The sequence below is a fragment of the Gopherus flavomarginatus genome, chromosome 1 (assembly GCF_025201925.1).
Source record: "Gopherus flavomarginatus isolate rGopFla2 chromosome 1, rGopFla2.mat.asm, whole genome shotgun sequence".
Lineage (NCBI taxonomy): Eukaryota > Metazoa > Chordata > Testudines > Testudinidae > Gopherus > Gopherus flavomarginatus.
This window is the reverse complement of record NC_066617.1, coordinates 372,419,227-372,442,709: the sequence shown is the minus strand read 5'-3', so window position 1 is coordinate 372,442,709 and position 23,483 is coordinate 372,419,227.

Sequence of the window (23,483 nt, the reverse complement as noted above, 5' to 3'; positions counted from 1 at the left end):
TACTGGACAGGCAGTTTAGCTGTAGGCAAGTCTACAGCTTGTGACATGAAGGGGTAAATTGTCACTTGGGCCTTTGGGTTGATGAATTTGGGGTCCACTAAGGACTGGTGGATAGCTGACACTTGTGCCCCCGTGTCTCTCCACGCAGTAACCTTCTTTCCACCCACTCTCAAAATTTCCCTTCGCTCCAAGGGTATTTGAGAGACATCTGGGCCTGGGATCTTTGGTGTGATGGTGGTGTAATGAGCTGCACTGGGTTGGGGTTCTTGGGGCAGTTGGCCTTTATATGTCCCAGTTCATTACACTTAAAGCATCGCCCAGCTGACTGGTCACTGGGCTGAGGTGGGTTTGTCATAAACAGATAGCTAAGAGTTAATGTCTCTTTCACCTGAAGCACCTGACCAGAGGACCAATCAGGAAACCGGATTTTTTCAACTTGGGGTGGAGGGAATTTTGTGTCTGAGGTCTTTGTTTTCTGTCTGCCTGCTTTTCTCTGAGCTTTGGAGAAGTAGTTCTGTTTTCTAATCTTCTGTTTCTAAGTGTAAGGACAAAGAGATCAGATAGTAAGTTATATGGTTTCTTTTCTTTGGTATTTGCATGAATATAAGTGCTGGAGTTCTTTGATTTGTATTCTTTTTGAATAAGGCTGTTTATTCAATATTCTTTTAAGCAATTAACCCTGTATTTTGTCACCTTAATACAGAGAGACCATTTGTATGTATTTTTCTTTCTTTTTTATATAAAGCTTTCTTTTTTAAACCTGTTAAAGTTTTCTTTACTGGAAAATTTCAGGGAAATTGAGTCTGTACTCACCAGGTAATTGGTGGGAGGAAGAAATCAGGGGGAGATCTGTGTGTGTTGGATTTGCTAGCCTGATTTTGCATTCCCTCTGGGTGAAGAGGAAAGTGCTTTTGTTTCCAGGACTGGGAACGGAGAAGGGGAGTCACTCTGTTTGGATTCACAGAGCTTGTGTCTGTGTATCTCTCCAGAAGCACCTGGAGGGGGGAAGGGAAAAATGATTATTTCCCTTTGTTGTGAGACTCAAGGGATTTGGGTCTTGGGGGTCCCCAGGGAAGGTTTTTCAGTGGGACCAGAGTGCCCCAAAACACTCTAATTTTTTGGGTGGTGGCAGCAAGTACCAGGTCCAAGCTGGTAACTAAGCTTGGAGGTTTTCATGCTAACCCCCATATTTTTGACGCTAAGGTCCAAATCTGGGACTAAAGGTATGATATGAGTGGCAGCGGTTACGGGAGAGACAAAATCCAGAAGCCAGTAGGAATATTATATTTTTCTTTTCTCTGCTAGGGACTTTTTAGCAGAGAGGGTTTGGTTTTCAAGGGAACCAGAGAGAATTTTTTTTTCTGCTCTCTCTGGCAGTTTGTAGCTTGCATAGTAAGCAAGAAGCCATTAAGAGACTGTTAAGGGTCTTTTGTCACACAATAGCCCTCCCATCAGGAGGCAAGTACCAGCACTATATACATGCAAATAAAGTGGTTTTTCTGGTTTCCTTTCATTGAACATTAGCTAGAGAGAGAAAGGGAAAAAAGCATTGTTGCTAGGCAGACCCCAGGAGGCAACAGAGCCTGCAGTTCAGAAGATAAACACCGGAGGGCACCCCAACACAAGAAAACAGAAACCAGGTCTACCAAGACAAAAATGGAGGCCAAAAAACAAATCAAAGAAGCTGAACACAGGCGACAACTGGAAAAAAGACAAAAAGAGGTGGAGCTGAAAGAAAAGGAAGAAAGCATCAAACTGGCAGCCTACCAAAGAGAACAGGCAGCCAAAGAGGCAGCACACAAAAGAAAACTAGAAGAAGAAGAGGTGGCCCACAGAAGGAAACAAGAAGAAGAAGAGGCAGCCCACAAAAGACAGATAGAACTCCAGAGGGAAGCCCACCGACAGGCCATGGAATTAGAAAAGGCTAAGCAAAACACAGCCAACCCTAACCACCCTGCGCCAATGATTGTTCCACAGCACAGGAAATTTCCCACCTACAAGGCAGGTGATGACACCGAGGCCTTCTTGGAAAATTTTGAAAGAGCCTGTCTTGGGTACAGCATCCCCGAAGACCAGTACATGGTAGAATTGAGGTCACAGCTCAGTGGACCTTTAGCAGAGGTGGCAGCTGAAATGCCTAAGCAGCAAATGAATGACTATAAACTTTTTCAAACCAAGACCAGATACAGAATGGGGATAACCCCAGATCATGCCCGTCGGCGCTTCAGAACCCAAAAGTAGAAACCAGATGTGTCATTTCCCAAACACGCCTACTACGTTGCAAAAAATTATGAGGCCTGGATATCAGGACACAATGTTAAAACCTTGGAAGAACTGCATCTCCTCATACAAATGGAGCAGTTCTTGGATGGTGTTCCTGAAGACATCACACGGTACATACAAGATGGAAAACCCAAAGATCTTGCTGAAGCAGGGGAGATTGGAGCCAGATGGATGGAAGTGGCAGAAAGCAAGAAAGCTACTGTCAAGGGGAACGAATACCCCAGAGGGCACACCGACCATAAACCCTACAACCGAGGACAGCCAAAGACCCCACATACAACCCAAGTAAAGCCACAGACGCCCTATTCTTCCACCTCACCAGTCTCCAGTAACTCAGCTCGGCCCAGTGACCCATCAGATGGAAGATGCTTTAAGTGTAATGAACTGGCACATATCAAGGCCAACAGTCCAAAGAACACCATGCGAGTGCAATTCACTGCACCACCATCACACCAAAGATCCCCAGGCCCAGATGCCTCTCAAATACCCTTGGAGCGAAGGGAAAATTTGAGAGTGGGCGGAAAGGTTACTGCGTGGAGAGACACGGGGGCACAAGTGTCAGCTATCCACCAATCCTTCGTTGACCCCAAATTCATCAACCCAAAGGCCAAAGTTACAATTTACCCCTTCATGTCACAAGCTGTAGACTTGCCTACAGCTGAACTGCCTGTCCAGTACAAAGGCTGGTCAGGAATGTGGACTTTTGCAGTCTATGACAATTATCCCATCCCCATGCTACTGGGAGAAGACTTGGCCAACCAGGTGAAGCGGGCCAAGAGAGTGGGAATGGTTACACGCAGCCAAACCAGGCAAGCTTCCAGACCCATTCCTGTTCCTGAGCCGTCCACAGAGGCCTCGTCTGTGTTACCAGAGACCCAGACAGAGGTAGTGGACCCAGATTCCATGCCAACCACTGAAACAGCCACAACACCTCCAGTCCCAGGCCCGGAACTGGAACAGCAACCAGCACCAGCAAGTGCAACCACATCTTCAAACTCAACGCCAGAGGGCGCCAGCGAGCCAGAACTGGCAGAAGCAACAGACAGCCATACCCAAAAGGCTCAGCCAGAGCCTGAAATACCCTCAGGTGCACCAGCGGAGAGCGGTTCACCAGCAACGGAAACAACCCCATCACCTACATCGCTTCCAGAGGGACCAAGCCCAAGTCCACAGTCTGAAGAAGAACTGGTGACCCCAGCCTCACGGGAACAGTTCCAGACTGAGCAGGAAGCAGATGACAGCCTTCAGGAAGCGTGGGCGGCGGCACGGAGCACCCCACCGCCTCTCAGCTCTTCTAATCGATCCCGGTTTGTTATAGACCAAGGACTTTTATACAAGGAAATTCTTTCTGGTGGACACCGGGAAGAATGGCAGCCGCAAAAACAGTTGGTGGTTCCAACTAAGTACCGGGGGAAGCTCTTAAGCTTAGCCCATGATCATCCCAGTGGCCATGCTGGGGTGAACAGAACCAAGGACCGGTTGGGGAAGTCCTTCCAGTGGGAGGGGATGGGCAAGGACGTTGCCAAGTATGTCCGGTCTTGTGAGGTATGCCAAAGAGTGGGAAAGCCTCAAGACCAGGTCAAGGCCCCTCTCCAGCCACTCCCCATAATTGAGGTCCCATTTCAGCGAGTAGCTGTGGATATTCTGGGCCCTTTCCCAAAAAAGACGCCCAGAGGAAAGCAGTATGTACTGACTTTAGTGGACTTTGCTACCCGATGGCCGGAAGCAGTAGCTCTAGGCAACATCAGGGCTAACACTGTGTGCCTGGCCCTAACAGACATCTTTGCCAGGGTAGGTTGGCCCTCCGATATCCTTACAGATTCAGGGTCTAATTTCCTGGCAGGGACCATGGAAAACCTGTGGGAAACTCATGGGGTGAATCACTTGGTTGCCACCCCATACCACCATCAAACCAGTGGCCTGGTGGAAAGGTTCAATGGAACTTTGGGGGCCATGATACGAAAATTCATCAACGAATTCTCCAATAATTGGGACCTAGTGTTGCAGCAGTTGCTGTTTGCCTACAGGGCTGTACCACATCCCAGTTTAGGGTTTTCACCGTTTGAACTTGTGTATGGTCACGAGGTTAAGGGGCCATTACAATTGGTGAAGCAGCAATGGGAGGGGTTTACGCCTTCTCCAGGAACTAACATTCTGGACTTTGTAAGCAACCTACAAAGCACCCTCCGACACTCTTTAGCCCTTGCTAGAGAGAACCTAAAGGATGCTCAGGAAGAGCAAAAGGCCTGGTATGACAGACATGCCAGAGAATGTTCCTTCAAGGTAGGAGACCAGGTTATGGTCTTGAAGGCGCAACAGGCCCATAAGATGGAAGCATCATGGGAAGGGCCATTCACGGTCCAAGAGCGCCTGGGAACTGTAAACTACCTCATAGCATTTCCCAATTCCTCACTAAAGCCTAAAGTGTACCATGTTAATTCTCTCAAGCCTTTCTATTCCAGAGACTTACAGGTTTGTCAGTTTACAGTCCAGGGAGATGATGCTGAGTGGCCTAACGGTGTCTACTACGACGGGAAAAAAAACGGTGGCGTGGAAGAGGTGAACCTCTCAACCACCCTGGAACGTCTGCAGCGGCAACAAATCAAGGAGCTGTGCACTATAAAGGTATGACAGGGTTACTGGAGACTGGAGAGGTGGGAGAATAGGGAATCTGCGGCTTTTCCTGGGTTGTAGGTGGGGTCTTGGGTTGCCCTTGGGTATAGGGTTTATTGTCGGTGTGCCCTCTGGGGTATTCACTCCCCTTGATAGTAGCTTTTTTCTTTTCTGCCACTTCCACCCATCTGGCTCCAATCTCCCCCGCCTCAGTTACCGTTTTGGGTTTCCCATCTAGGATGTACCTTTCTATTTCCTCAGGAACACCCTCTAAGAACTGCGCCAATTGTATTAGGAGGTGTATGTCGTCCACCAGAGACGCCTGCAGCTCCCTCCGGCAAAATGCCGCCCCCTTGAAAATCCTGGTGCCCTAGGCGATTGCCTAGTTCACTTCAATGGAAGCGCCAGCCCTGCCCTCCTGCTGCAGGCATTTATTTTAACCTGAGCTACCCAGAAAAAATCATTACCAAGGAGCAGGTTGACTAGGAGGTGTTCCATAACCCCCACAGTCAAAACATTTTCCAAACTTTCCCACACCACATGGATTTTAGCTAGTTGTATGAGAAATCTGCTTTTACCCATCCCAACAATCTCTGGCTTCTGGTCAGGTAACATACTGGCCTTTGGGACCACACTCTGCTTAACCAGAGAGATCTGGGCCCATGTATCCCTCTCCCCAAGGCATTCCCTATCATTAATTTTGACAACCTTAAAATACTGATAAACTCACTACACCACACACAAGCTTTATGGAATATTTACCCATAAAGAGTAGCATGTAAGGTGTGTGCAGAAAGCTTGTAACTTGTCAAGCTTCATAACCATTGCAAAATGCATGACTGGGTAATAGTTAAGGAATAACATATTGATATTGACAGTGAGCTTTATGGAGTTGGAGTAGAAGTTAGTCACCATGGCATAGTGTCTTGGTGATAGCCCTTCCAGGAAGGTCTCGACACTCCATCCTGGTTAGCCAGGAATGTTATGTCAGGCTCAGTTCTCCAGTCTTGCTGCACTCCAAGATTATCAATGGAAAACCATCAGAGACAACTGCAGACAATCAACACCACTTTGAGGTAAATGAAGGAACATTACAACAGACAGAATTGCTCTGTCTACAGGGGTGAAAATAAATAATAAATTCTTACCGGTACGTGACAGACTCCGGGTCCCAGAAGAGGCCTCTCCCAGTCAGCCCATGTGCTCTCCCTGGCCTCCACTGCCCAGACTCTGGCAGTGATTTAAAAGGAACCAGGCACCGGGAGAGAAGAGTTACCAGACTTAATGACCACGCACATTTTGTAAGGGAGAGTGACTCCCATGGCTCGGGGTTTAAGCCAATCTCTGTTAGAGATAAGAATGGGATGCAGGGTGTGAGGGGAAGTTTATCCCATATCCCCTCATGAGAGATTCTCACAGCTTCTTCTGAAGCATCTGGTGCTGGCCACTGCTGTAAACAGGCTATTGGGCTAGATGGACCCGGCTCTCATCCAGTCTGGTGGTTCCCATGTTCCTCTAGCAAGTGCAAGGATCACCTACTGCACAGCGCCTATGTTCTGTGAGAACTGATGTTTAATGACAAATGGAGCTGGAACTTTCCAAAAGTGAGCTGCTGATTTGGTGACACTTTGCCCAGGAAGAGAGATAAACAACTGGAAGAGGAGCAACAGGCATGTCAGGCCTCTGGAAGCTGGGCAGTCTGCTGTGGGGTTCTTGGAGAGAGATGAGTCCAGGGTGTCCAGCCCAGGGTCCCTCCAAGCTGGACTTTTCTGAAAGTCACTGATTTCTCTGCTAACAAGCTCTGTTCTACATTCTGTTCCTTCTACAAATAAACCTTCTCTTTTAAACACTGGCTGAGAGTCACGGCTGACTGCAGAGTGGGAGTGCAGGGCCCTCTGGCTTCCCAACAAACTCCTCCTTCACCATGGGGGTTTTCACCATGACTCGGATGATGCACGGGTTGGCGGTGATGACTGGGCAGGTGTAACAATGCTGGTTCTGGTGGGACCCAACTGAGAGTGCCAATTTAGGACAAATTGCTTAAAGCAGGACAGTTACAGCCCAAGGCTGGGGATTTTCCACCTCTAAGGCAAACCAAACCAGCCAGACAGAGAGGACTTTGGTTTCACCCCACTGGCTCACCACAAGTCACACAAGCAATTCCCTTCTACACTCCAGTTTCCCAGTCTCACCACCAGTGCCACTCGTTATGGGGACAAATGGTTATGAAAACCAACACCCCAGTAAAAGAATAAAGGTTCTCCCTATCCCAAAGGACCAAGCCCCAGACCCAGGTCAATATACAAATCAGATCCCAACCACAAATCATGCTGCTGCCAATCCTTTAGAATCTAAAATCTAAAGGTTGATTCATAAAAGAAAAAAGATAGAGATGAGAGCTAGAATTGGTTAAATGAAATCAATTACATACAGTGATGGCAAAGTTCTTAGTTCAGGTTTGTAGCAGTGATAGAGTAAATTGCAGGTTCAAATCAAGTCTCTGATGGGTCATCAGTCATTTGTGTAGAGCTTCCATTTGTAGCAAAGTCCGCCCAGAGGTAAGAAGCAGGACTGAAGACAAGATGGAGATGAGGCATCAGTCTTTTATAGGCTTTTCCAGGTGTAAGAACCTCTTAGTTCTTACTGTGGAAAATTACAGCAAAATGCAGTCTGGAGTCACATGGGCAAGTCCCTGCACACCCTGCTGAGTTACAAGGTGCATCTGCCTTCTCTCAATGGGTCAGTTGTATAGCTGATGGTCCTTCATGGGCCATCAAGCAGGCTAGGCAGGGCAGAGATCAACTTTTCTGCGGTGTCACCCTGAAGCACAGCATAAGTTTGAACTACAGACAGTATAGAGCCAGTATTCATAACTTCAGCTATAGAAATGATACACACATTTAGACAGCATAATCATAACCAGCAAACCCTAACCTCTGCATAGACCCCTTACTTGACAACCTTATAAAAGAGAAAGTTAAGTCTGTTCCCAGCGTGTAAGTACCTACACAGGGCACACACATATAACAACAGGCTCCTCTCCCTAGCAGAGAAAGGTCTCACACAATCCAATGCTGGAAGGGGAAGCTAGGCACATTCAGACTGGGAATAAAGTGGAGATTTCTAACAGCGAGAGGAAATAACCATTGGGACAGTTTATAAGGGTTGTGGTGGATTCTCTATTACTGACCATTGTTCAATCAAGGCGGGATGTTTTTCTAAAATTTCGGCTCTGGGAATTATTTGGGGGCAGGTCTCCAGCCTGTGAGATGCAGGAGATCAGACTGGATGAGCAGTTCCGGCCTTGTAATTAGTGAATCGGTGAATAATGGGGATGTGAACCCAGCAATGGGCCAGTTCCCCTGGTCAGATTCTTCTCAGCCTTGGTGTGATGTCTAGTTTGGAAGCTCCTCAGTGCAGGGAACACGTCTTCTCAGTTTGGGAAGTGCCTGGCACAGGCCCATGGGCCCCATTGGAAACAAGGTTAAATAATAATATTCAGTTGTTTCATCAGTGGATCTCAAAGCAGTCTATAAAGGATGTCAGTGTCATTATTCCTATTTTACAGAAGTGGAAACTGAGTTACAGGGAGACAAAGTGATTTGCCCAAGGCTCTCCAGCAGGGTGGTGGCAGAACGTTGGGATAGAATGCAGATCTCCTGACTCCCACCCCATACTCACAGCCTGTATGGATGTCATCCAGGGTCGACATCTCCCTGCCATGCAGATACTTTACCCTGGGGTTACAGGACTGGCCAGGGGATAAAGGAAGGATTCTTTTCTCTTGTCCTTTGGTGATGTATAGTGAGAGCAAGAGGGCTAGAGTTGGTGTATAACAGGGTCTGTAACTAACTCTTCACCTGCCTCCTTCTCCCTGATCCAGAGGGGTCCCTCAGCCCCAATCAGAAGCTACTGGAAAAATGGAAAAATTAAACAGATTGTGAACTTCCATTTCATTGAGGTACAAACCTCAGTAGGGGGAGGTCCAGGATGATTGGAAAAAAGCAAACATAGTGCCCATCTTTAAAAAAGGGAAGAAGGAGAATCCAGGGAACTACAGACAGGTCAGCCTCCCTCAGTCCCTTGAAAAATCATGGAACAGGTCCTCAAGAAATCCATTTTGAAGCACTTGGAGGAGAGGAAGGTGATCAGGAATAGTCAGCATGGATTCACCAAGGGCAAGTCATGCCTGACCAACCTGATTGTCTTCGATGACGAGATAACTGGCTCTGTGGATATGGGGAAGGTGGTGACGTGATGTATCTTAGCTTAGGCAAAGCTTTTGATACAGTCTGTCCTGGGGCCGGTTTTGTTCAACATCTTCATTAATGATCTGGATGGTGGGATGAATTGCACCTCAGCAAGTTTGCAGCTGACACTAAACTGAGGGAGAGAGGTAGATGTGCTGGAGGGTAGGTGTGACGAACTGGGAAAGTTCTTAATGTTTTCTCTGAGTACTGTGTTGGTGCCTCAGTGTCCCCATGGCAGTTCTTAAGTATCTGGCAGAGCAAAGGGCCAGTGCACCTAAATGCCTGACACTCTGTCTCCTAGCAACTGATGGCCTGGGCCCCTCCTCTGCAAAGGTGCCAGCTGAAGGTGTTAGAGACAAAGGGATCAGGTGACCTCCTGGCCTGGGAAAGGGGCTGAGCAGACAGGAGGGGCTGGGAGGGGTTGTTAGTCTGGAGCTGGCTGGGGTCAAGGGTGGAGGGCAGACCTGGGGGTCTGGCTCACTGCCCCCCAGAATGGACCCAGCCGAGGGGTCCGGTTCGCTGTACCTACAAGCTCTGTTTTAGACCCTGTTCCTGTCATCGAATAAACCTCTGTTTTACTGGCTGGCTAAGAGTCACGTCTGACTGCAAAGTGGGGGTGCAGGACCCGGTGGCTTCCCCAGGACCCCGCTGGGGTGGACTCGCTGTGGGAAGCGCACGGAGGGGCAGAGGATGCTGAATGCTCCAAGGAGAGACCCAGGAGGTGAAGACGTGTGAGCTTCTTGCCCTGAACAAGTCTGCTCCAAGGGAGAGGAGGCTCCCCAAAGTCCTGCCTGGCTTGGTGGGGAGCAGTTCCGGAGCATAGCCCGGGGACTCCGTGACAACTGGTGTCAGCGGTGGGATGTACTGCACCCCGTGAATGGCGCTGCTTGCAGTAAGTGACTGGGGAGCAGTAAAACAAAGGAGGGATAATGAGGACCAGGCGTGCTGAAGGCTCAGAGTGGGACGGTTTCAGGGAGCGGTTAACCTCTGGGAGTGTGTGACCAGCGAGAAGGACTGTTGGAGTAACAGGGTCCCCCTGAGGACTGCAGCGAGCAGTCTCAGGGGCGGAGGAGCTTGCCGCTCGACCCTGGGAGAGAGAAGGATTTTTGCAGTAGCAGGGTTCCCCGGGGGATTGCAGGAGCAGTCCCAGGGGCGGAGGAGTCTGCAGCTCGACCCTGGCAAAGAGGTGGTGATCACAAGAAGGGCTGGCACACCAGGGGTTCTTCCTGGAAACCATGGGGGAGCCAAGAGCACACAGGCCTGTGAGTCCAGAGCCACTTGGGAACGGTGAAGTGATGGCCAATCACCATCTCCTTAAGAAGGACATTGTGATCCTGTGCACAAAGAGAGGGTTACGCATGGGGACGTTCACCAAGGCACAGTTAATCGTGCAGTTGGAGGAGGAGGACCACTCTGAGGAGCAGATTCCTGACCCAGATGGGGCTACAAGAGAATCTGGGAGCAGCTGGAGCAGCAGCCAGGCATTCCCGAGAATCTGGTCCCCAATCAGACGAGGGTCTTCACGATTGGGTTCCCGATCAGGAGATTGGAGACGGATGGGATGGGAGCAGAGCCCGAGAGAGCGAGAGGACCGTGAGAGAGAGCAAGAGCCCGAGGAAAAGCTGCAGGAGAAGCAGCAGCAGCGTGGACTGGTGATGGTGGAGCAGAGAGACATAGGGGGCTGCCCAGGGGTCAGTGGGGAAACACGCCTGCGGGGGCGAGACCCTGGGACAGAGGGAACTGTGGTGGTGCAGCCCCAGATGCTGAGGGACTGTGGAATCTGGGTGAAGTTCCCTGGGATGAAGCCCCTCGCCCTGCCTATGGCCCAGATCCCTGTGCAGATCCAGGAGGGGTCGGGCTGGCTGGTCGTTGGGGTTCTCCAGGATATCGGCTTGGAGGCCCTGTTGGGGGGTGACTGTCTCCCCATGGGACAGGATCCAGGCCCCGCTCCTGTAATGGCCAAGGGTTTGAATTCAAATCCAGGGAACCAATTGACTAGGATGGAAATGGTCAGTGAAAATGCAAATGACCTGGCTGGCAGAGGGGAGGGGCTGCTGGGCTCAGGATACCTGCCTACCTGTAACCAGCCCCCTGGGGCTGAGTGGGAGGGAAAGATGCTCCCCACCCCCCTGCACACTGGAGAGGGGGCTCACGCTGGCTCTGATGCTGTGACCAGAGCAGAGAGCTCGCTGCCTGTCCCCACTGGGACAGCAAGGGCAGCACTGAGCACTGGGGGAGCTGAGATCCCATCTGAGTGGGGGGACACCCGGGCAGGGCAGGTCAGCTGCCAAACAGGTTTGCCTGGTCCAGACCTGCTGCTGAGAAGTGATTACACAGCAGGGAGGGAGCTACCAGGGACAGGGCTCAGGGGGGCTGTGACCCCCGGCCCAGCCAGCGAAAGGGAGCAGGTCCCACTCCCTGCCCCAGCTGCTGAATCCCAGACCGAGCTGCAGAGGGATCAATCCTTGGAGAAGCTGAGGGAACTTGCTGGCCACAGCGCTGCAAACCCCCTTGGGAAAGGCTGCAGGGACAGAGTCCTGCAGGAGAAGGGATTCCTATACCGGGAATGGGATCCCGAAGGGGAAGTAGAACTGGGGGGAATCGGGAGGCAGCTGGTGGTGCCCCAGGAATCCACAGGGTTCTTCCCGTTCAAGCTGCTGGATGGGAGGAGAGTGAGGGGACCCCTGGACCTGGAAAGGAAGGATTGGGAGGATAAGGGGGAAGACCTCCTGGGGGATCTCTTCCCTGAGGTGGGAGCCAATCTCCCCATCAGATGTTCCCCATTCAGAGTTACTGGGAAAGCAGCCCAGAACCTGGAGAGAGAGGTCAAGGACCTACCCAAGGGAGATAGGATGCTCTGGTTTTATGGGGGCTATCAAAAGCTTAAAGCCATCACAGTGTCCGATGCCGACCCCATGCCTAGGCCTGGGGAGATTCTAGACAAGCAGAGGGAGATGGAGAACTTGGCCCTGGCAGACACTGATAACATGTGCATCTTTAGCCAGACCTGGGAGGAACAGGTGTCCCAGGTGAAGAGGGGGCTGGGCTGCCTCAGGGAGGTGGGACGGACGTTAAAAGCTGGAAAGTGCAAGGGGGGACAGCAGAGGTGTTGTGTCTGGGCCACAGAGTGGGAAGCGGCTGCCCAAGCCCAGAGCTGGCAAAGGCCAAGATGGGGGCTCTTAACCAAGGGAGCCCGAATCACAGACCAGAGGGCTGGGAAAAGACCCAATCCCAGCTTGAACCCCAGGGGTACTGGGGTGGCAAAGGGTGTGGGCTGCATAAACCTTCCCACATGCGGTCTGCAAGTGCCATCAAGCACACCCGACCTAAGGGAGGGCGTGAGACTGGACTGTCCTGGTGTAACTCACACCAAGAGATGGGAGAGATGCTGGGGCATCCATGGGAACCTTGATGGGTTAGAACTTCCCCAGGTCACTGGCTGGAGTGACCTCGCTCAGTTTGGTCTCGAAGGGGGGAGAGATGTGACGAACTGGGAAAGTTCTTAATGTTTTCTCTGAATACTGTGTTGGTGCCTCAGTGTCCCCATGGCAGTTCTTAAGTATCTGGCAGAGCAAAGGGCCAGTGCACCTAAATGCCTGACACTCTGTCTCCTAGCAACTGATGGCCTGGGCCCCTCCTCTGCAAAGGTGCCAGCTGAAGGTGTTGGAGACAAAGGGATCAGGTGACCTCCTGGCCTGGGAAAGGGGCTGAGCAGAGAGGAGGGGCTGGGAGGGGTTGTTAGTCTGGAGCTGGCTGGGGTCAAGGGTGGAGGGCAGACCTGGGGGTCTGGCTCACTGCCCCCCAGAATGGACCCAGCCGAGGGGTCCGGTTCGCTGTACCTACAAGCTCTGTTTTAGACCCTGTTCCTGTCATCGAATAAACCTCTGTTTTACTGGCTGGCTAAGAGTCACGTCTGACTGCAAAGTGGGGGTGCAGGACCCGGTGGCTTCCCCAGGACCCCGCTGGGGTGGACTCGCTGTGGGAAGCACACGGAGGGGCAGAGGATGCTGAATGCTCCAAGGAGAGACCCAGGAGGCGAAGACGTGTGAGCTTCTTGCCCTGAACAAGTCTGCTCCAAGGGAGAGGAGGCTCCCCAAAGTCCTGCCTGGCTTGGTGGGGAGCAGTTCCGGAGCATCGCCCGGGGACTCCGTGACAGTAGGGATAGGGTCCAGAGTGACCTGGACAAATTGGAGGTGGTGGAATCTGCATTTTTAGAGTTTTTAAAGGCCCATTCCAGTGCCTCACCTCCCTCCTAGAGAAATAGTGTTAGCTCAAAGCAGTACCTACTAAACTATCCCAGTGTTTCCTAATATCCAACCTAGATCTCCCCCACTGCAACTTGAGACCATTGTTCCTTGTTTTATCATCTGCCACCACTTAGAACAGTCTACATCCATCCTCTTTGGTACTCCTTTCAGGTAGTTGACAGACTCGTTCTATTCTCCCTCTCTCTCTCCCACAGTCAGGGGAACCAGAAACCACATGTCAATGAGTCTCTCGCCCGATGCAGCAGGCCACAGCACTCCTGACCTATCTCCCACCCAGCCACTCCCACAAAGCCACGAGTGTAGGGAATTAGGGGTTAGACTAGATGACCTCCTGAGGTCTCTTCCAACCCTAATATTCTATGATTCTATGAGATCTGCCCCCGTCCTGCCTCTATATGCCATTGCAGGGAATCTCATTATACCATCCCCTCCATCAACTTATCCAGCTCACTTTGCAGATGAGGAAATTTCTGGAGGCAGAGTTGGCTTGAGGGGGTGATAGGTTGGGATGGGGGGAGCTCAGAGCCAGCACGGAGCCCCAGGGACCTGCCTCTGTGCCTTGCTCAGGTGGTGAAGAGCAGCAGGGAATTAACCCTTTCCTCCTCTCACTTGTTTGATCTGATCATTTCTCCTTTTGTTCATTATTTAGAAAGGTCCTTGTGACACTGAGACCTCCAACAAAGAGTTCCCTCTTCCTTGGAAATAGCTCATATCTCAGACCTGACAAACTCACTACACCACATACAAGTCTTATGGAATATTAACCCTTGAGAAGTAGCATGTAAGGTGTGTGTAGAAAGCTTGTAATTTGTCAAGCTTCGTAACCATTGCAAAAGGCATGTATGAGTAATAGTTAAGAAAACACAGTGATATTGACAGTGAGCTTTATGGACCTGGAGTAGAAGTTAGTCACCAGGGCAGTGTATCTAGGTGATGGACATTCCAGGAGGACGTCATCACCCCACGCTTGTTAGCTGGGCATGTAACGCCAGGCTCAGTTTTCCAGCCACGCTCTGTCCTGAGATGATCAATAGAAAACCATCAGAGACAACTTCAAATAATCAACACCACTTAGAAAGTAAATGAAGGAACATTACAGCAGACAGGATTGACCTGCCTATAAACAGAGACAGAAGAGTTTCAGGATAACACAGAGTGGGAAGAGACCCTCTGGATCCTTTCGCTAGCGAGCCATCTTGTCGGACACAAAAGTTCTCATGAAAAACTAGTTCCTGGTTCTTGTGAATTCAACCAGTTCTGCAACAGAGTAAACTTAGCGGGGAGGGGAACTTTCTTTATTAGCAGAGGGTAGAGTCCTTCCCTTAGGACGGAAGAATCCCATGCACGCCTACAGACTGGTGACCAACTGGTTAAGCAGTAGTTGTGCAGAAAAGGACCTGGGGATTACAGTGGAGAAGAATCTGGATATGAGTCAGCAGTGTGCCCTTGTTGCCAAGAAAGCTAACAGCTTATTCGGATCTATTAGTAGGAGGATTGCCAGCAGATCAAGGGAAATGATTATTCCCCTCTTTTCGACACTGGTGAGGCCACACCTGGAGTATTGCGTCCAGTTTTGGTCCCCCCACTACAGAAGGGATGTAGACAAATTGGAGAGAGTCCAGCAGAGGGCAACAAAAATGATCAGGGGGCTGGGACATATGACTTATGAGGAGAGGCTGAGGGAACTGGGATTGTGTAGTTTGCAGAAGAGAAGGGTGAGGAGGGATTTGATAGCAGCCTTCAAGAACCTGAAGAGGGGTCCCAAAGAGGAAGTCTAGGTTGGATATTAGGAAACACTATTTCACTAGTGGGATGGTGAAGCACTGGAATGGGTTCCCTAGGGAGGTGGTGGAATCTCCATCCTTAGAGGTTTTTAAGGCCTCGCTTGACAAAGCCCTGGCTGGGATGATTTAGTTGATGTTGGTCCTGCTTTGAGCAGGGGGTTGGACTAGATACCTCCTGAGGTCTCTTCCAATCCTAATATTTTACAATTCCATGATTCTATGAAAGAGAACTATTGACCTAAGTCAGTGGCTGATTAATGATTTTGCTGCCCTTAGGCCTTGAAATACTTGCTGCCCCCGACAGCTGGCCCCATATGAGCTTGATTTAGTTTTTTTTAGTTTTAGTCTGTATAGTGTGATTTCAGTTATAGCACGAGACCGCGCATGGATCCAAAATGCCACATTCAAGCGGGAGTCTGGTTTCATATCAAATATTTATTTTTTATTTTATGTAGATACAATGAAAGAAATAGAAGTATTTGAGTGGTATCTAATTACATTTGTTTAAACCTACACCTTTGAGTGGCAAAGATTAATTAGTTGTGTATAATCCAGAGAAGTTGTTAGATCCTTTTCAATTGTCAGGAAAGAAAAGGAGTTTAATTTTTCTTCACTGAGATTAGCCCTCAAATAGTTTTTCACCCTTTTGATTGCCGAAAATGATCATTCTGCTGAACAGTTTTTAACAGGTGTGCAAATGAACATTCGGAAGGCAATCTCAAGATTTGGATATACTGAAGGAATGTTTCGATTTCGAAGAAGGCTGCAATATCTTAGAATTAACTTCTTTTCATTTTCAGGAATTTCAACGCCTTCCAAATATGATCGAAAATGTAAACACTCATTCATGAGTGATTCTTCTAAATCGCCTTGGTAGCATAGCTGTAAGTTTTTAGCAAGAACTGTTATATCTGCTGTTGAACTATTGGTAATGTTAGAGAGAAACTGAAATCTGCCATAAATTTCTTGATACACATTACTTCTGCATTTCAGTTCAGAACATGCAAAGTCTAGTATTGTTAAAAAGGTATCTACTTTAAATTTATCTGTACCACACATTTCCACTTCAACTTTGCATGTCTCCTCAATTTGCAGTTTACGCTTTTTTTGTCACTTTGTGTCAAATTCATAGTCTTCAACTTCAGGTCTTTTTTTTTTGGCTTTCTCTTCGTACATATCAGACAAGTCCCTTATAGAGTTAATGTATCCTATTAGTGAGTTGTAGAGTCTACAACTGTCTGTATATCAATACAAACATTTTGCAGTTTTTGGCTAGTTATATGAAATCTTTCCAAGAGTAAGCTCCAAAATACAGCCATAAAAGCTGGCTCAAGTCGATCGAGTTTTCGCTGCAGGCCTGCAGCTTCATTTCATGGAACAAGTTTCTCAGTAGCATCTTCCTTTATTGTATCTAAAGCTTTAATTATAGCATTCCAGTTTTCACTCAGATTGTGACAAGCTTCCACTCGAGATGACCAGCGAGTCTCAGAAAGTCTTTTTATTACTTTACAGCCTGGCTTCAAATTAGAGAGTAAAATCTCCCACTGGTGAGTAGAGGCAGAAAAAAATGAATAAAGATGTTGGACAGTTGAGAAAAATAAACATGCTTCTTGACAACTTTCTGCTGCACATCCTCTAACCAGATTTAAAGAATGAGCAGAGCAAGGCACATACACAGCATAAGGATTTATAATCTTAATTCTTGCTTGCAACCCGCTATAGACACCGGACATGTTAGTGGCATTGTCATACGACTGGCCATGGTAGTTTGCAATATCTAACCCATAACAATTCAAAGTTGGAAGTACAGCATCAGCTAACTGTTCTGAGTTGTGGCCAGTATTTGGTATAACACAAAGAAATCTCTCTACTGGTGTGCTGTCATCATTTACATATCTCAGTATAAAAGCCAATTGATCAACATGAGATATGTCGGGAGTTGAGTCAACGCTTATTGAGAAATATTGGGCTTCTTTTACCTCTTTAATAATATTTGAGAGAACATTTGAATCCATCAATGTTATAAATTCATTACATGTATAGGATGAAAGATAAGAGAAGTTATCTCGACCTTCATTTCCATAACGTGCAATGTGACTTGCTAAAAATGAGTCGAATTCTGCAACAAGCTCAAAGGCCATCATGTAATTGCCATTATAAGGTGATCCAAATGTCTTCATCTTACCTCTAAATGCAAGTCCTCTGCTTGAAAGTTTCTTTACCACTGATACAATCCTCTTCAACACATTTCTCCAATGCATAAAGTCTTCTTCCATTCTAAACTTTAAATTCATATCAATTCTTCCAGATATCTCACCTCTCCTCACCATTGTCAGTACACCCGCTTTATGTTCAGTGGAATTTTATTGTTCACGTAATCGAGCTGATATGTTTTTCCAGTCATGGTATCCACTCTTCGCCATACTAGAGATCCCTCCAAATAATCAACATGGGGCACAAAACACGGCTCCTTTGCTCTCCGAATAAACAAGATATTGCCATGGCTTTACTTCACCATTTAAAAGATGTCATTCAAACACATTTTTGGTTAGAACACGCATTTTATCAGTGTATTGTCTTTTTGAGTTAATAAAAGCACTATCGATATTTTGTTTAATACCATGTGTTGATAAATACTCAATTGTAGCATCATTCAATATCCATTGGGCCGGGTCGACACTTATGGTAGATATTCCAATGTCAGACTGAATTTCTGATTGATGTGATTCGCAAATCTCTGCAGTATAGTGAAAGATAACCAAAGCAACATGATTCTTGGTAGTTTCTGATACTCTAGTATTTCGAACGTTTTCTTCAACATTAACCACAGCCGGAATTTCTTCATTAGTTTTAATATGTACTTTATACATATCAATATTTTCAATATCAACAACAATATTTTCACTTTTTACTTCACTACTTTCAATTTTTTTTTCTGTCTCACTGTTGGCACTAACTGATACAACAAAGGAATCCATTTTCTGCATTTTTGCTATCATTTCATTTTCCCTTTCTTTCTTCTGTATAGCATTTTTTTTTAATTGAGCACCACTTAATTTCTTCCTTCCGGTCATATTGTTAATTAACGCTTAGGATAGTCGCAAATCCAGTCCCGAGTATGTTGTTTACTAAATGGCATCTCCGTTGCACCGTCATTGGCGGTTTCAATATGCACTATCATGATTGGTAGAATCGTGACTCTCGATGCCATGATTACAGAAATTCTGGGCTGCTTTTTTAAATTTGCCGCTCCTGCAAATTTGCCGCCTTAGGTCTAGGTCTTGTTGGCCCAGGCAATAATACGCCACTGACCCAAGTTCTCATTTTGTGATTTTATATTGTATCCGTTTGTTTCCACCTCTCTCTCATTTCTAGTTAACTCTCCTTTTTGCTTAACTAAGCTGATTTTTGTTTTATTATTAGTGCTCACAAGCACTACATGTAATGAAGAGGTGGTGATTTACTGCCTAACTGAGTGTGACGTACTATAAGCGTCTTGTAACTCCCTTATTCCTCATCTGTATATAATTGTGATATTGCATATAAAGCACGCCATACAAGGTGTCAGAGGAAAGATTATGATCACCTAAAAGTCACTATTCTCTCTAAATATGGATGTTATTAGCGTATATGAAATTATGAGACTTGTGTTTTATGGCTGGCACTAAAACGTGCTGTAAGGTGGAGAATCAGCCAGATATTAGCTTCCCAGAGTGAACAGCAAGGAAAGTAACCGGCATCCAGGCAGGGTGTGAAATACCCCATCAACAGCCATTGTCCAGCAAGGGAGCTACAGCTCAATGTCTCATGTGCATCAGGCCACACAAGGTTAACTGCTCAACCTTGCCTGGAGACTCACAGTGCCCCTAGACATGCCTGGACTTGTGTTCTCCTAGCACATGGGCCTGAGGGTATGAAACAGAACAAAGGGATCCCACGCTTGGCCTTTCTCCTGCCCCCACCTATGCTGAAAGCAACAAAGACACTCAGAAGACTGAAGACTCCAAGAGAGGGGACTGGCCCAAGTTTCAGTGGTGAAATCTCTGTGCTATGAACTGCAGTATCCACTACGGTGATAAAAACGGCTTAATCCAGGTGTTGCCCAGTCTAACTGGGTTTATATCACTTAACCCTTCAACTTCTGTAAGTGATGGGGCCACGGCCCTTGCTCCCCTCATTCCGGTGCCCCAACGTCAAAACCTGAAACCCTTTAAATCAGCAGCCACTTAGGAAAATGTTTGCCTGCAGCGTAGGGGACTGGACTAGATGACCCGTGAGGTCCCTTCCAGCCCTACACGTCTAGGATTATCACTGGGTAATGTCCCCTTGGTGTTTCAGGTCAGATCGATTGTCCTGATTGCTTGTGTCATTGAGGGGCGGAGGCAAGGAATTTGTTTTCTTAGTCCAGACTTGATTGGCAGCAACAGTAAAGGGCGCCAGGAGAGAAGGCTGCCATGGGCCTGTTTGACTCTGTCTCCGTTATTGTCTGTGTGTCAGGGACCATAGCTCTTGAACATCAGGCTACAAGGCCCTTAGGCACCAGCACATGCCTGTTAGAAAGCTTTCATATTATATGTGAGCCTATTTGAGTCTTACGGTTTGAATACTCTGTGTGCCTCAGTTTCCCTGTGTGTGCTGCACAATACCTAAGTGGTGGGAATCTGGGTGTGTGACTATGGCTGAGGCTCTTGAGGTCATGTAAGGTGGCTCCAGTTCTCTGTATGTAAATGATGGCCGGTGCCCTTCGTCACCTGAGACTCAGGATAGGGATGCAACCAGGTGACACTTTGCCTGGGAAGGGAAACACGGACCAGGAGGAGAAGTAATGGGCATGTCAGATGTCAGGCCACTGGAAGCTGGGCAGTCTGCTGTGGGGGACTCAGAGAGATGGAAGTCCGGGATGTCCTTCCCAGTCCCCCCAAAGATGAATTTACTACAAGTCAAAGATTTTTTGCTAACAAGTTCTGTTGTACATTCTCTTCCTTCAAGAAATAAACCTTCTGTTTTACTCGCTGGCTGAGAGTCATGGCTGACTATGGAGTCGGGGTGCAGGGCCCTCTGACTTCCCCACAAAATCCTCCTTCACCTTGGGAGTTTTCAACATGACTAAAAAGACTTGGGCTGTTCAGCTTAGAAAAAAGACCTCTAAGCGGGGATATGACAGAGGTCTATAAAATCATGTCTGGTGTGGACAAAGTGAATAGAGAAATGTTATTTACTTTCTCACAATATGCAAAAACCTGAGGTTACCCAATGAAATTAATAGGCAGCAGATTCAATACAAACAAGAGGGCATATTTTTTCAAGCAACACAAATGTAATCTGGGGAACTCATTACAAGGGGAATGCAGTGATAGCCAAAAGTACAACTGCATTCAAAAAGGAACTAAACACATGGGGAAAAAAACAAATAGATCAGTCCATGGAGGAGTGATCCATCAATGGTTATTAGCCTAGACAGTTGGGTATCTCTTAGTGGGTTGCAGAGGCAAAATAGTGATAGAGGATGTGGAAAAATCTGAAGTACTCAAAAGCTCCCCGATTGTTGAGCTAGGCAACACAGTGTGGGGAGGAGGTGAGCAGCCCCCAGGGGTGAAAGAACAGGTTAAGGACTATTTGGAAAAGCTGGTCATGCACAAATCCATGGATCCAGAACTAATGCATCCAAGCGTGCTGAGATAGTTGGCTGATACGATCGCAGAGCCATTGGCCATTATCTATTAAAATTTGTGGTGATCGGTATAGGTCCCGGAAGATTGGAAAAAGGCAAATATAGTGCCCATATTTAAAAAAGAGAAGGAAGAAAACCCAGGGAACTATAGACCAGTCAGCCTCACTTCAGTCCACGGCAAAATCCTGAAACAGGTCCTCAAAGAATCAATTTTGAAGCACTTGGAGGAGAGGAAGGTGATCAGGAACAGTCAACATGGATTCACCAAGGGGAAGTCATGCCTGACCATCTTGATGGCCTTCTATGATGAGATAACTGGCTCTGTGGATATAGGGAAAGTGCTAGATGTGATATATCTTGACTTTAGCAAAGCTTTTGATACGGTATCCCACAGTATTCTTGCCAGCAAGTTAAAGAAGTATGGGCTGGATGAATGGACTATAAGGTAGATAGAAAACGGCTACCCTGAGTGGGATTTAGGAGTTTGCATCTCTTTGTGGAAGGTGCTGTAAGAAAAATCATGTTATTGGGTTCAATACTTTGGTGACTGGGTGTAATTCTGGGGCCTGTTTTATACAGGAAGTCAGACTGCTGTGGGGTGGTATGTGAGGATCTGTGCTGCCCTAGTCATCTCCTCATGGGGTGGATCTCCAAGTCAGGGAAACCCATGATGGCACAGTGAAAGCCACCCCACTCGGGTTCTAGGATGTGCGGATGAGGGCCATGCAATCCCTGTGCTGTCTCCCTGAGGAGACTTGCTCCTGACTTCCCTGCTGGCCCCAAAGTGTGCTCTTTGCCACAGAGGAAATTAAGGAGCAAAGAAACTCTCCCAAGGTGACGCAGCAGGTTGGAGGCAGAAGGAAGACTAGAGCCCCCGTCTCCCAATGTGCAGTCCAATGCACTTCCTATTGGTTTATGACATGTCCCCCTTGTCTGCTGCTTTCCATTGCCATGAAGAGTGCAGCTCAGATGCAGCTTGTCACAGAAGAGATGCACACACCGTGCTCTCTCACAGGGTGATTTTACATTTGTGCTTTCTTGTTTTGTTGTTTTCCCAACACCTTAGAACAGAGAATCATTCAGTCCGGCTGCTTTTTGTGGAAGTGAGCGGTGTTGTTGTAGCCATGTGTGTCCCAGAATGTAAGAGAGACAAGGTGAGGAGGAAATAGTTTTCATTGGACCCAAATTATGTTGGCGAGAGAGACCAGTTCTCAAGCTTACGTAGTGGAAGTACATAGTTAAAACACCCCTAGAGTTCCAATGAAAACCTGGCTTTAATTTCCAAGTCCCAAAGCATTTTCTGTAGCCTACTTTAGCTCAGCAGGGAGCTTCTGCTGCAGGATCAATAAAATACAGAAATAAAACGGTCAGAGAAGGGCAACAAAGACAATTAAAGATAGAGAATGACTTTCACATGAAGAGAGACTAAAAAGACTTGAACCGCTGAGCTTAGAAAAGAGATCTCTAAGGGAGGACATGATAGAGGTCTATAAAATCATGACTAGTGCGGAGAAAGTGAATAGAGAAATGTTATTTCCTTTTTCACACAATGCAAAAACCAGATCAGCAGGCTTAATACAAAAAGAGAATGTATTTTTTTATGGAACATAGAGCTAACCTATGGAAATCACTGCCGGGGGATGTTATGATGGGAAAGGATTGAAAAAGACTTAGATAAGTTGATGGGGTATAGGCCCATCAATGGCTATTTGCCACGCTGGTCAGGAATGCAAGCCCATGCTGCTGATGTCCCAAAACCTCTGATAACCAGAAGGCAGGATGGGAAGACAGGGGATGGATCACACAATGGTTGCCCTGTTCTGCTCACTCCCCTGAAGCACCTGGCATTTGTCACTGTCAGAAGACAAGACACTGGGCTAGATGGACCATTTGTCTGACCCAGTTTATGCTGTTTTTATGTTCCTGTGAGACATTTCTACTCCAATGCTCCAGGACTGGAAGATGGGAATAAAAGCAGAAACAATATCCTGCAGCATTTTTGTGGCACTAGCAGATGGTTACACAAGACTCATCACATTACCCTCAGTGGCAAAACATTCCACTAGCAGGGGGTAAGACACAGCTAATCACACACACAATATTTTCCTTTCTCTGTCTCCCATGGTCGGTGCACCAGAGAGCACGTGCAAATAAGTCCCTCACCCAGTGCACCAGGACACAGCACTCCCTGACCTCTCTCCCACTCAGTCAGCCCCACAAAGCCACCTGTGTTGGGAAGAGCGTGAGATTAGACTGGGGAAGCCAGGCCCATCCACGCAAAATGTTCCCTAAGGGTACGTCTACACTACGGGATTATTCCGATTTTACATAAACCGGTTTTATAAAACAGATTGTATAAAGTCGAGTGCATGCGGCCACACTAAGCACATTAATTTGACGGTGTGCGCCCATGGTCCAAGGCTAGCGTCGATTTCTGGAGCGTTGCACTGTGGGTAGCTATCCCGTAGCTATCCCATAGTTCTTGCAGTCTCCCCCGCCCCTTGGAATTCTGGGTTGAGAGCCCAGTGCCTGATGGGGCAAAAATCATTGTCGCGGGTGGTTCTGGGTACAGCCTCATCCCTCCCTTTGTGAAAGCAGCAGACAACCATTTCAT